The 12,029-nt window shown below is 36.3% G+C and overlaps 1 long non-coding RNA gene across 1 annotated transcript in view; it reads right to left on the bottom strand.

Annotated features, from left to right (window-relative positions):
- Nucleotides 1–12,029, bottom strand: part of LOC145663540 (uncharacterized) — a 15,781-nt gene extending 3,752 nt beyond the window's left edge. Inside the window, exons 1-2 of the long non-coding RNA XR_014127176.1 lie at nucleotides 11,899–12,029; nucleotides 8,757–8,851 (exon numbers count right to left, since the gene is read on the bottom strand). This is a non-coding gene — a long non-coding RNA (uncharacterized LOC145663540). The remainder of the gene's footprint in view (nucleotides 1–8,756; nucleotides 8,852–11,898) is intronic.

The following is a 12,029-nucleotide window of genomic DNA, read 5'->3' as shown; positions in this document are numbered from 1 at the left end:
ATTAAAACAAAAACGAATTCATACCACTAAGAAACAAAATCGAATAAAACTCACGAAGAAAGAACTAAAGCAACTAGCAGGGAACAGGAAACAAAGAACAGAGTGCATATGGCGGCGTGGTGTCTATGTAACGTCATTCTTGCAGCATTGACTAGACTTAATGTACGTAGTAGCATTTGCCTGAATCCAGATTTAAGGATGGTTTGTGATCATGAATAAAAGTTATTAAGTTGTTTATTGTTTTTCCTGAGCCTATTACAATAACCTGTTTATATTACTTGGATTTTGTTTAGAATAAACATCAACAAAATGTTCAACATGTCAAAGTAACAGGTTCGAAAAAAATGTTACTATAATGAAACATTTTTATCTATAAATAGAAACATCCTTCATTTTGAATTCAGGCAGGCTACAAAGAACGAATCTAGCTCAGTATTCCATCACATGTGGCCATCCATCAAAGATTCCTCACGGGGATATTTTAATAAGCAACTTATCTTTCATTAATTACAACACACCAAAAGATGTTTTCGAGGGTCGAATGGCTTCCATACATTCCTGTGTGAGACAGCTATTAACTCACAAGTGGTAGCAGATATGTAGACTTTGCTTACAATTCCAGTGGTCTTTCATACCTCACATGACCCCATTCTCATTTATACTATGTTTGCAATTCAATATGGCGGCGTTTAAGATGGTGACATTGCACTGGAAGTGCCCTCAAACATAAGTTGTCGACCCCGATTTCCAATAGTTGTGTTGGATCTGCCCATATTTCCTTCTTGACGGATCCAAACAGGTATTCTTCACATTTTATTGCCTACCTGATTTCAAAATGGTATGCATGTAGCAGCTCAATGGAATATTTGTGAAACGAATGATCACTACTGTCCTGCTTAGCAACTAGAACTTAATTTTAACACAAAATTTCATAAAAATCCAACTCTCATGATTCGTGTACTTTCCTCGTAAGCAAACACACTACAAACATATAAAAATCAGCGTCATTACACCCTCCATGTGGTTATAAAGTGCTTTCCCTGAAAATATGGATTTTCTTGCATTGGTTCAAACTTGCACGAGTATTTTTATTTTCTCATTATTTGAAAAGAATACTAGGGACGATATGAAGATTGCACTGCTTTTGAAGTGACAACTACTTTCATTTCATAATGACTACTGAATTTTTAACTGTTTCTTAGTGCTATTTTAAGAAAAAAAAATCGCTGAATAACCGAAGCACATGCTTCAACTGATGAGTAATCATGGAAGAAAAGTTATTTATTACCATCAAAAGTGCTCTTTACACCCGTGTGCACCAACGCAGTTTAAACGAGCGTTCACTTAAACGCATTCAACATTAAACTCTCAACTTTAAACGTGGCTGCCAGACTTTCGTTGCACCGTTGAAAATGGAAGTTCAGTAAACCTCGTTTAAGTAAACTTCGGTCAATTTGTAAAATTGACTCAGATTGCTTGTCGTCTTTCGTCTCTAACCTTCTTTTAACGAAGTAACAAATGAAGAAATCATACCGAGTGCCGGGGTTTTCGACTTTCGAGATTGCGTGCATCTCGACTGAATATAACATCAAAGAATAGACTAATAAATTCTACCTGTAATAAAATAAATGGTGATACCTGGTGTTGCAATATTAGTAGTAGTAGATTTTAGATTACATTGTAGCGTGTAGTTTTACTATACTCATCCATAGTAAAGTAGTAGTACTAGTAGTAGTAGGAAAGGGTTAGAAGTCCCGCAGGGGTTTGTTGGGTTTTGTTCTCGGTGCACTTTTACTATACGGATACACAGATTGTAAAATATAAAAAAAATATGGGCAAGTCTTTAGTTTGAACATTTTATGTCCAGAACAGAACCCAACTTAACCCCTGCGGGGATTCTAACCCGTTCCTACTACTACTACTACTACTACTGATACTATGGATACGTAGAGTAAAACTGCACGCTGTTCTCGACGTAAAATGGGCAAATTAAAGACTTCTGCATTTTTTCCATATATTTCACAATATGTGGTTCCGTATAGTAAAATTGCACTATTAAGATTACACTAAACTTATAAGAAAGAACATATTTAATGTGGATATATGTGGACCAGTGATGATTTCAGGAATTGGCCAGGGCAATTTCTCCCCGAGAACCATGAAATTCCATCGGGACCTATGCTCAATGCGGAATCCCAATATTTTCATTACTAACACATTTCATCCCCCAGTATACTAAAATTCGCCACCAGTAGAAAATATTAAAAAAAAAAAAAAAAAAGCTTGTGGAATCCACTGATGGAGAAAATTGATTCAACAACATATTTCATCATCAAAATGTTATTCTAATGTCTTTTACATCCTTTTCCTTGTTGGCATTTGCCTACAATTTCCAGTTAGCATAGGTAAAGTTGAGGAGCATTACCATTTATTCTTTCCATTTATGATCTAACGTCTTCTGCATTCTTAGTTTCTCACCTGTCCACCAGCTGCATACACATTTATAATATGCTTGCAAACTTATATGTTATAGATACAATAAGTGCAAAAACCACGGAGTTTGTATTTATTCCGATTCCAAGCAGGGCACAATTTGAGGGATCGCTCGTGATTTTGTCCGAGAAAGCAGGCACATTAGCGATGGTGGTGTGTGAATAAGGAAAAGAAAAGTGTGGAAAATGTCAGCCTCCTGTTTTTCGGCGCAATTTCTCAAAATACATTCGTTACACGTGTAAGTAACATGTAATTATAGAAACAGCATTAAAATGTATGGTTCATAATTATACAATTATAGTGCATAACTAGATTGTAGTTATCACCTACTACAGATTGGTACGTATTTTTGGTTCTGATTTGCTCATTACTCGAGGAGACGGTTCTACCAAATTTTGACACGTTCTTACATTTTCAGGTTAGGTTAGAGCTTTCGTTTAGCAGAGCATGCACTAAATGAAGAGCTCCATTACTGCTTGCGGATTGATTTTAGGATGGCTCAGTATCATATAAATCAAGTGTGGACGTACAGCATAAAAACTACTGTGTATAAAACACGAACCAACTTGTGCTACGTGGCCACCAAAAAGCACGAATGCTATCTAACAGAGTTAGAGTAGGAGTGCAGTAGGGAGACCCGAACGATAGCGATCGGTTGCATACATAGGGAGCAGGCGCGTCAACAACCGGGTATACGTATAAACGAGGACAGTGAAAGACAGGGTTGGCAAAAACCATGGTTTTTATTAAAAAAACCAAAAAACCCGGTTTTTTTGGTTTAAACCAGGTTTTTTTTTGTTTAAACCAGGTTTTTATGGTTTAAATAATTTGCTCTATATATTCATATCACATATGGACAGAAATAAGTTTGTTTCGCCTTGATGTTATTATGCAACAACTGGGTTATGCTGGAAGGGGTCACATAACTTTAAAGCGGAATAAAAACCGCTTCTCGAGTCACATCTGAGAGAAATTGTCCTTTATTTGAACTCGGAACCAGGACTAATTGGCCACAAATGCGATACGTCTGCCGACTCACTAACGAAGGAATCCTGATTAAAAAAAATACGTTGTACTGATCTTTACATGCTTCTTAATATAACTGTCAAGAGTCATTTCAGAAGGACAAAAAGATAATCAGTTGCAAAGTGAAACCATTACACAGAATTACATATGGACATTTTCAAAGTACTACGGAGTACAGAAGAACTAATTTAGTTCAAGTTAGTTAACAACGACTTTTATTGGTCCAAATTTAAGAAATACACCGACTTAATCTGCATATCAATAAGAAAAGTGAATAAAGATACGAATTATTTGAGTCCACTGTGGCTCAGACTCATTATACATAAATAGATACCAAAAATACTTATTTCACTAAATGCCTCTCGTGGGGTCTGTATGACCCCCCCCCCTCCCGCACACACACACAAAGTACGGCATTTCGATGTATTTTATCAATAGTAAACATTGAAACGAAACAATATTTAGAATTTTTCTTCGATTGCAACTACATAACAATAACAACTACAAAAAATCACAATAAACATTTATAAACTTATAAAAAAAAAAGTTGCTTTTGTAGTATAATCTTTTTGAGTAATGAATGGGGAAGTTAGATCTGAATATAATACGAATAATATACGGGAGTGAAACGTGATAACACACAAATGTGTGTTCATCAAGATTTTACAAACACTTACACTTTTACGAGCATTTTTTTTTTTTTTGTTTTTTGGTTTAAACCAGTTCGTTTTTTTTTTTTTTTTTTTGAAAAAACCAGCTGGTTTAAACCATGGTTTAAACCAGCCAACCCTGGTGAAAGAGCACACTTAAACATACAATAATTTCTTTATTACTAATAATTCATTTCAATATGCTGTGATAGATGGTAATTACTTATATTCACACTCATTCCTTCATGAAAAATATTTCACGTCGTATTTTACCTATGAAATTTCTATTTGGTAGAACCGTCTGCTCGAGTTCACCCTTAATTTGCTTACAGGTATACGCACCTCGACTATAGCCCTCCATTTTCACCTTCGAACCGTAATAGGTTAAAAAATAGCTTGTTACGAGCAGCTTCCAAAGTTTGGTGCGTAATTTTGAAACGTGTGGCTTTCATTATATGAAGCTAAGTTTGTATGTGTCTTATACAATTGTACGCACAAGTTAATACCACTTGAGGAATAACTAGATAATAAGTTTTACGATAAATAATTGGATAAGGATTTTTATGCTATTTGCATGGAGTTTTGACAAAAAAAGAAAAAAAATACTGTATTTATAGACATAACTTTTATGCCCTCCTAAGGTTAACCTTTACTGGAAAATTGTTTAGAAAATTCATTGTCGAAAATTCTATGAGCTGATTAAAAAAAAAAAAAGTATATGTGGTTTATTTCTCATCCAGTTATTCCTCGTAAAACTCATTACCCAGTTATTCCTAGAGTGTTATCAACCAATTGCGTACAATTGTATAAGACACATAGAAACTTAGTGAAAGCCACACGTCTCAAAACCACGTACGAAACTTCGCAAGCTACTCATTACAAGCTATATTTGAACCTATTACGGTTTACGCCAAGGTGAAGCTGCTCGGCTATATTCGAGGTGCGTCCGTAGTGAACAGGCAAATTTGCCATGGTGTAAGCAAATTAATGGTTCACTTCAGCAGGCAGTTCTACCAAATAGAAAATTTATAGGTAAAAAACGAGTGAAATATCTTTCATGAAGGAATGAAAATGTGAATATAAGTAATTACCATTTATCACAGCATATTGAAGTTAATTATTAGTGATAAAGAAATTATAGTATATGTAAGTGTGCTCTTCCACTGTCTTCGTTTATGTACATACCCCGTGCTTACGCGCCTGCTCCCTATGGACGCAAACGCTTGGGGCTCCCTACTGCGCTCCTACTGTAACTAGGTTAGATAGCATTCGTGCTTTTTAGTGGCCACCTAGCATAACTTGGTTTGTGTTTTATACACAGTAGTTTTTATGCTATACGTCCACACTTTATTTATTCGTTACTGAGCCATCCTAAAGTAATGGCGCTCTTCATTTAGTGCATGCTCTGGTAAAAGAAAGCTCTAATCTAACCTGGAAATGTAAAAAAAAGCGTTGAAATTCGGTAGAACCATATGCTGAAGTGATGAGCAAATTAGTACAAAAAATGCCTACCAATTTGTAGTAGGTGATCACTACAAACTAGTTTTGCATTATAATTGCATAATTATGAACAATACATTTTAACGCTGTTTCTATAATCACAGATTACTTACATGTGTAACGAATGTTTTTTGAGAAATTGCACCGCAAAACAGGAGGGTGATATTTTAAACAGTGGTATTTTCTTATGCACACACCACCATCGCTAATGTGCCTGCTTTCGCGGAGAAAATCACGAGCGACCCCTCAAATTGTGCCCTGCTTCGAATCGGAATAGATACAAACTTCGGTTGTTTCGGCCATTTAGCACAGATTCGTGCGTGGTTTTTGCACTTGTTGTATTTATAATATATAAGTTTGCAAACATATTATAAATGTGTGCGTAGCTGGTGGACAGGTGAGAAACTAAAAATGCAGAAGTCGTTAGCTCATAAATGGAAAGAATAAATGGTAGAGCTCCTCAACTTTACCTACGCTAACTAGGAATTGTAGGCAAACACCAACAGGGAAAAGAATGTTAAAGGTATTAGAATAACATTTTCACGATGAAATATGAATAACTGTTGAATCAATTTTCTCCAACAGTGGATTCCAGAAGTTTTTTTTTTTTTTTTTAATTTTTATTTTCTAGTGGTGGCGAATTTTAATATACTGGGGATGAAATGTACTAGGAATCCACATTGAGGATGATAGGATGGTCAATGTTCCGTTAAGGGGGTCCAAAACTACACTGGACCCCCTGAAGCTAACCAGACCTAAGCTAATCTAACCAAACCTAATTTAACGTTATATTATGTAATCAAACGAAAATCAACAGAAACAAGTGGTGTCAAAGACACTGGACCCCCTTAACGGAACATTGACCTATAGGATATGGTCATGAGGAAATTTCATGGTCCCCCCGGTCAATTCATGAAATCACCACTGGTCCATATAGATTCACATTATATTTGTTCTTTATTATAAGTTTAGTGTAATCTTTATAGTGCAGTGTTACTATAGGGGCTACGGATCCACAGATTATAAAATATATGGAAAAAATTGCAGACGTCTTTAATTTGTCCGTTTTATGTCGAGAACAACGTGCAGTTTTACTATACGTATCCATAGTATTAGTAGTAGTAGGAAAAAGTCAGAAGCCCCGCAGGGGTTAGTTGGGTTCAGTTCTCGACATAAAATGTACGTGTAAACGTATAGTAAAACTGCACGGAGAACAGAACCCAACAAACCCCTGCGGACCTCTAGCCCTTTCCTACTACTACTTATACTATGGATTCGTATAAAACTACACGCTACAATCTAATCTAAAATCTACTACCAATATTGCAACACCAAGTATTACTCGCTTATTTTATTAAAGGTATAATTTATTAGTCCATTCTTTGATTATGTTCAGTCGAGATGCACACGATCTAGAGAGTCGAGAACTCCGGCACGCGGTATGCTTTCTTTATTTGTTACTTTGTTAAACGAAGGTTCGAGACAAAAGATGACAACCAATCAGAGTCGATTTTACAAATTGACCGAAGTTTACTTAAACGAGGTTTACTGAACTTCGATTTCCAATGGTGCAACGAAGATCCGAGAACCACGTTTAAACTTGAAAGTTCAACTCCTTCAGTGCGGGTGGCGAGTTAACTCGTGTCTTCAAAACACACCTGCTGTGCGGATGGCGTATATATATGCTTTCATTTTGCTCTGGCTACTTTGTATTGCGTATGGCGAATATACTTGCCCATAGTATGAGTAATGTTATCCCGACAATATTTAGCGAGTTTGCGCTCAGCTTGTTTCAATTGTTGCTTAATTAAAAGAAGAGGAGGAAGAAAGAAATTAAAATAGAGTTTGTGCTTCGTCAAATACAGTTTTCATTCTTTGTTTTGTTTGAGAGCAGACAGCACAGTAATGGCTTCCAAACGATATTTCAACCATGCTGACATCGAGGAAGAGTTATTAATTAGTGATTCTGATGTAAGTAATTCTGAAACAGATTTAGAATCAACATCCAAAGTTCTCGAAAAAAACTACACTTTTTACAGCGGTTCGCATCTGAAAATTACGCACTGAAGGGGTTAATGTTGAACGCGTTTAAGTGAACGCTCGTTTAAACTTCGTTGGTACACACGGCTGTAACGGCCGTGTGCACCAACGAAGTTCAACTGTTGAACGAGGGTCATAACCAAGCTCGGTGTAAATGTATGTTGCACCAACAACGTTCATGGTTAAGTCTCGCAGCCGTGTGCACCAACGAAGTTTAAACGAGCGTTCACTTAAACGCGTTCAAAATTAAACTTTCAAGTTTAAACGTGGTTCCCGGACTTTTGTTGCACCATTGAAAATCGAAGTTCAGTAAACCTCGTTTAAGTAAACTTCGGTCAATTTGTAAAATCGACTCTGATTGGTTGTCGTCTTTTGTCTCTAACCTTCGTTTAACAAAGTGACAAATGAAGAAAGCATACGGCGTGCCAGGGTTTTCGACTTGCGAGATTGTGTGTATCTCGAGTGAACACAACATCAAACAATGAACTAATAAATTATACCTGTAATGAAATAACCGAGTGATACTTGAATTTGAAGCTTAAAATATATAAAACGATAATCATGCCTGTTGTTCTGTATGGTTGCGAAACAATGTTGCTTACTCTGAGGGAAGAACATAGACTGAAAGTATTTGAGAACAGGATCCTCAGAAGAATATTCGGATCCAAGAGGAACGAGAATGGGGAATGGCGGAAGCTTCATAACGACGAACTACATAGTTTATACGGTTTACCCAACATTGTTAGGGTCGTCAAGTCTAGGAGGCTTAGGTGGACAGGTCATGTAGCTAGAATGGAAGAAAGTAGAAACGCTTTCAAAGTCCTGACTGGTAGACCCATAGGAAAACGACCATTAGGAAGACCTAGGCGCAGATGGGAGGATAACATTAAGATGGATCTCGCAGAAATAGGAATACAAAGTAGAAACTGGATCCAATTAGCTAAGGATAGAAGTCAGTGGAGAGCTTTTGTGAACGCGGCACTGAACCTCCGGGTTCCATAGGCCATAGAGTTAGTTAGTTACTTGAACGTAAAATTGCTTACTCACCTTCGAGTTAACCTCGTTTTGGCTTGATTCGCAAATCCTTGTATATTTCTTTATTGAATCTTGGGTTGTGTTGGGATGTGATTTCATAACAGCATCTGCATTGAAAAAGAATATTTTTGATCAAAATGTTAAACATCAAATGGTTTATTCTAATTTTTACACACATTATTTGAACATGGTGGTTGCCTTGTCCGACACTTTTCAAATACCACAGCAGTCGTCAAATGCAAAGAGTCTAGCCGGATAAGTAGGCCAAAGTGAGCGTTACTAGGATTGCTTTGATATTCAACACCAAAAAACCTTCATATCAAAAGATGACTCAACTTCGGTCACTTTCAGATTTCGAATTGTAAAAAAATTGAAAAAAGTGTTTTTTTTTTCTCCTAGACTCGTCACTTGTAGTGCTTCGCACACTGCAACATTTCAACAACAGTATCCTCTATAAAATATCTTGCGTTCCAAAGTAAACGTACAACAAAGTGCAATAGGTTAAATGTTATAAAATGCATTCATTAAAACAAAACACTAGAAACAAACCACGAGAAATAGACCTATTTTCAGTTTTAAAAGCCATCGATTGAGCAGTTTGCTTCATTACACTTGAATGGGCAGAAACTAAAAGTATTTAATCTGAAACGAAAAGCATTTAATATTATAAGCTCTTTTTATCCCCCTTTTCTGATTGTGTGGTAGGATTCTCTCAGGGTATCAAACCTAAAAACATTACATTTACCATTAAAAACTGAAGAAAATGTTTATATTATGGCCCATGGTGTGCATTACGAAAACCTCCAAATTCAAGTTCTCAAAGAAAATTCTAAACATTTGGAACGTATGGTGCAATTTAATATATTCTGGTCCGTTTCCTTTATGAGAATTCCGCAATTTATTTTTACAATACAAACACAAATGACGTTTAAGGTTTATTGTGCGAAGTCGTAAAAAATTATCATTATTTACTTAACTAAAGACTAATTCTATATTACCTTTTTTTTAAAAAAAAAAAAAAAAAAGTAAAAGTCTATGTGACAGGACACAAATCCGCGCATTTTAAAATTCCAATACTTAATATTTATAACGACTATGTATTTCAAGTATTGAAACAAGTTTCCACACTATAAATTTAATTCAAACTACTAGCACTTTTATGGATACCGCATTTTCATACACCTTATATTAAAATATATGTAACCAGTACTAACCGTGGATTATTTTGTATAATTCAGTGTTTTTAAACCAGGGTTTGAAAATATGAATACCAAAAGGGGTCTATTAATTTAAAACAAAGATACAATTCATGTTGTATGAAATAAATAAATGTTTTAAAATTTCTTACATGAAATTAACATCTTACAGCGTAAATAAACCTGTCATATTTTCTCCATGAGAATACGGGACACCTCAGATCCCCCCCCTTCAACTTTCCAACACAATGAATTGAATAGTCTGCTTATGAACAAAAGTGTAATAGGCCGCGGTAGCTAAGTGGTAGAGCATTCACTCTGGTGCATGGGGTCCCTAGTTCGATCCCAGCTAGCGCCAAGTAAGCTTTATGGTGGACAAAAACCTTGTGTGTGAGTTTTCTCGGGATTCTCACGTTTCCTCCCACTTTCTTCATTCCGTCATTTTATTCATTTCTCATCATCACCGTCACCTTGAGCATAGCTGGCATAACCGTGAGACTAAAAGCAAAAGATTTCATTTTATTTAATTTATTTATTTATTTATTTATTTATTTTTCAAGAATATAATTGGCGAAAGTTCACTATCCAGCAGCTGCTTTGCTCTCTTCGTACCCTGCAATTAATTGTATAGACTAAAGATGCCTAAAACACTTAAGATGCGCTGTAAAAATGCTTTACAGGAAAACAATATGCAAATTATTTAAATCAGTGGTACAATCTACCTTCAATATTCTTCGCGCGTTTAGCAATATTTATTAACATGGTTGTATTTGCCAAAATTACGTTCGTCAGTTTAATCTGATATTTCTCCCTGTGTCGTGTGTAATTGTCAGGACCAGATTTACATTTTTCTAAGACCTGGACACAGCACAATTCTGTGCTAAAATAACTGAAAAAACAGAAATGAAATCTTTAAGTTTTACGTCCCACGTTTATGTCGGTTAGGCTAAAGGAGAGGGTGATGAGAGATAAGTGAAATGGTGGAACGAAGATTGTGAGAGGAAACGGGAGAACCCCGAGAAAACCCACCAGCACCACAGTGCTCACTGCGCGAGCTGGATCGAACAACGGACCCAAAGTACCGGATGTGAACACTCTACCACTGAGCCACCGCGTCACTCGATAAAATAACTGAGTGCATATGAAAGATGACTCTATTACATGTTATTTTCCACAGGCGCAGCGGTGTTCTTCTGCACAGTGTACAGAAGCTGTATATTATGTTTATATGTGGAGCGTTACTAGTATGACACCATGACAAGTTCTATTCAAATTCGTATGTTTGCCAAAACCCATTTAGGTTTACTACCCTCGCTTACGCGTATACCCATGATCATTGACGCGCCCACTTCCCACGGACGTACCCCGCGCAGGCACACCAGCATTGCACCGCCCTGGCTCGGTTAGATCGCACTCGTGCTTTTTGTGATCATTTAGGACAGGCTGGTTGTGTTTTTGGACTGTAGTTCTTATGTCATACACCACGAAGGCGTATTTATATGGAAATCGAAAAAGAATCGTAACTTTTCAACAATTACTTCTGGTGGCCTCCTTGAATTTTATCTATTCATAGTGAGATATTTTCAAATATTACCTAGCGAAATCTTTTAGGAGACAATATAAAAGAAACCAATGAAAGTATCAATTTTTCAACAATTATTTCGTGTGGTGCGCCAAAAGTAAACCTGCACGTCACTTTGTGCATTAAATCATTGTTTTCACATCATGTTAAGTTCTTCACACAGAAATCAATCAGTTCTACTTGTAAATGTTCTAAAGGTAAGTAAAATAAAGAGTAAAATATTTGCATCCAATAAACCTTTCGCGCTATCAGATTGAAAGGTCCGACTCGATTCACTAGCAAGCGCTACACGAACATCGTATAATTCACATTTACTCCTGTAACATTTTTATTTTATACAAAATAAAAGAATATTTAACTATTACTGTGCACTTACCAATTTGTACAGCACTCTCTCTCTCTCTCTCAATGTTTTGATGTCCAGGAACTCGTCCAACAGCACTCACACGCCGCAACACATAAAGAAAACAAACCAAGGTTCGTATATACACTACAAACATATGACGT

The sequence above is a fragment of the Thermobia domestica genome, chromosome 11 (assembly GCF_964235325.1).
Source record: "Thermobia domestica chromosome 11, izTheDome1.hap1.1, whole genome shotgun sequence".
In the NCBI taxonomy this organism is placed as follows: Eukaryota; Metazoa; Arthropoda; class Insecta; order Zygentoma; family Lepismatidae; genus Thermobia; species Thermobia domestica.
This window is presented reverse-complemented; position numbering and strand designations above follow the sequence as displayed.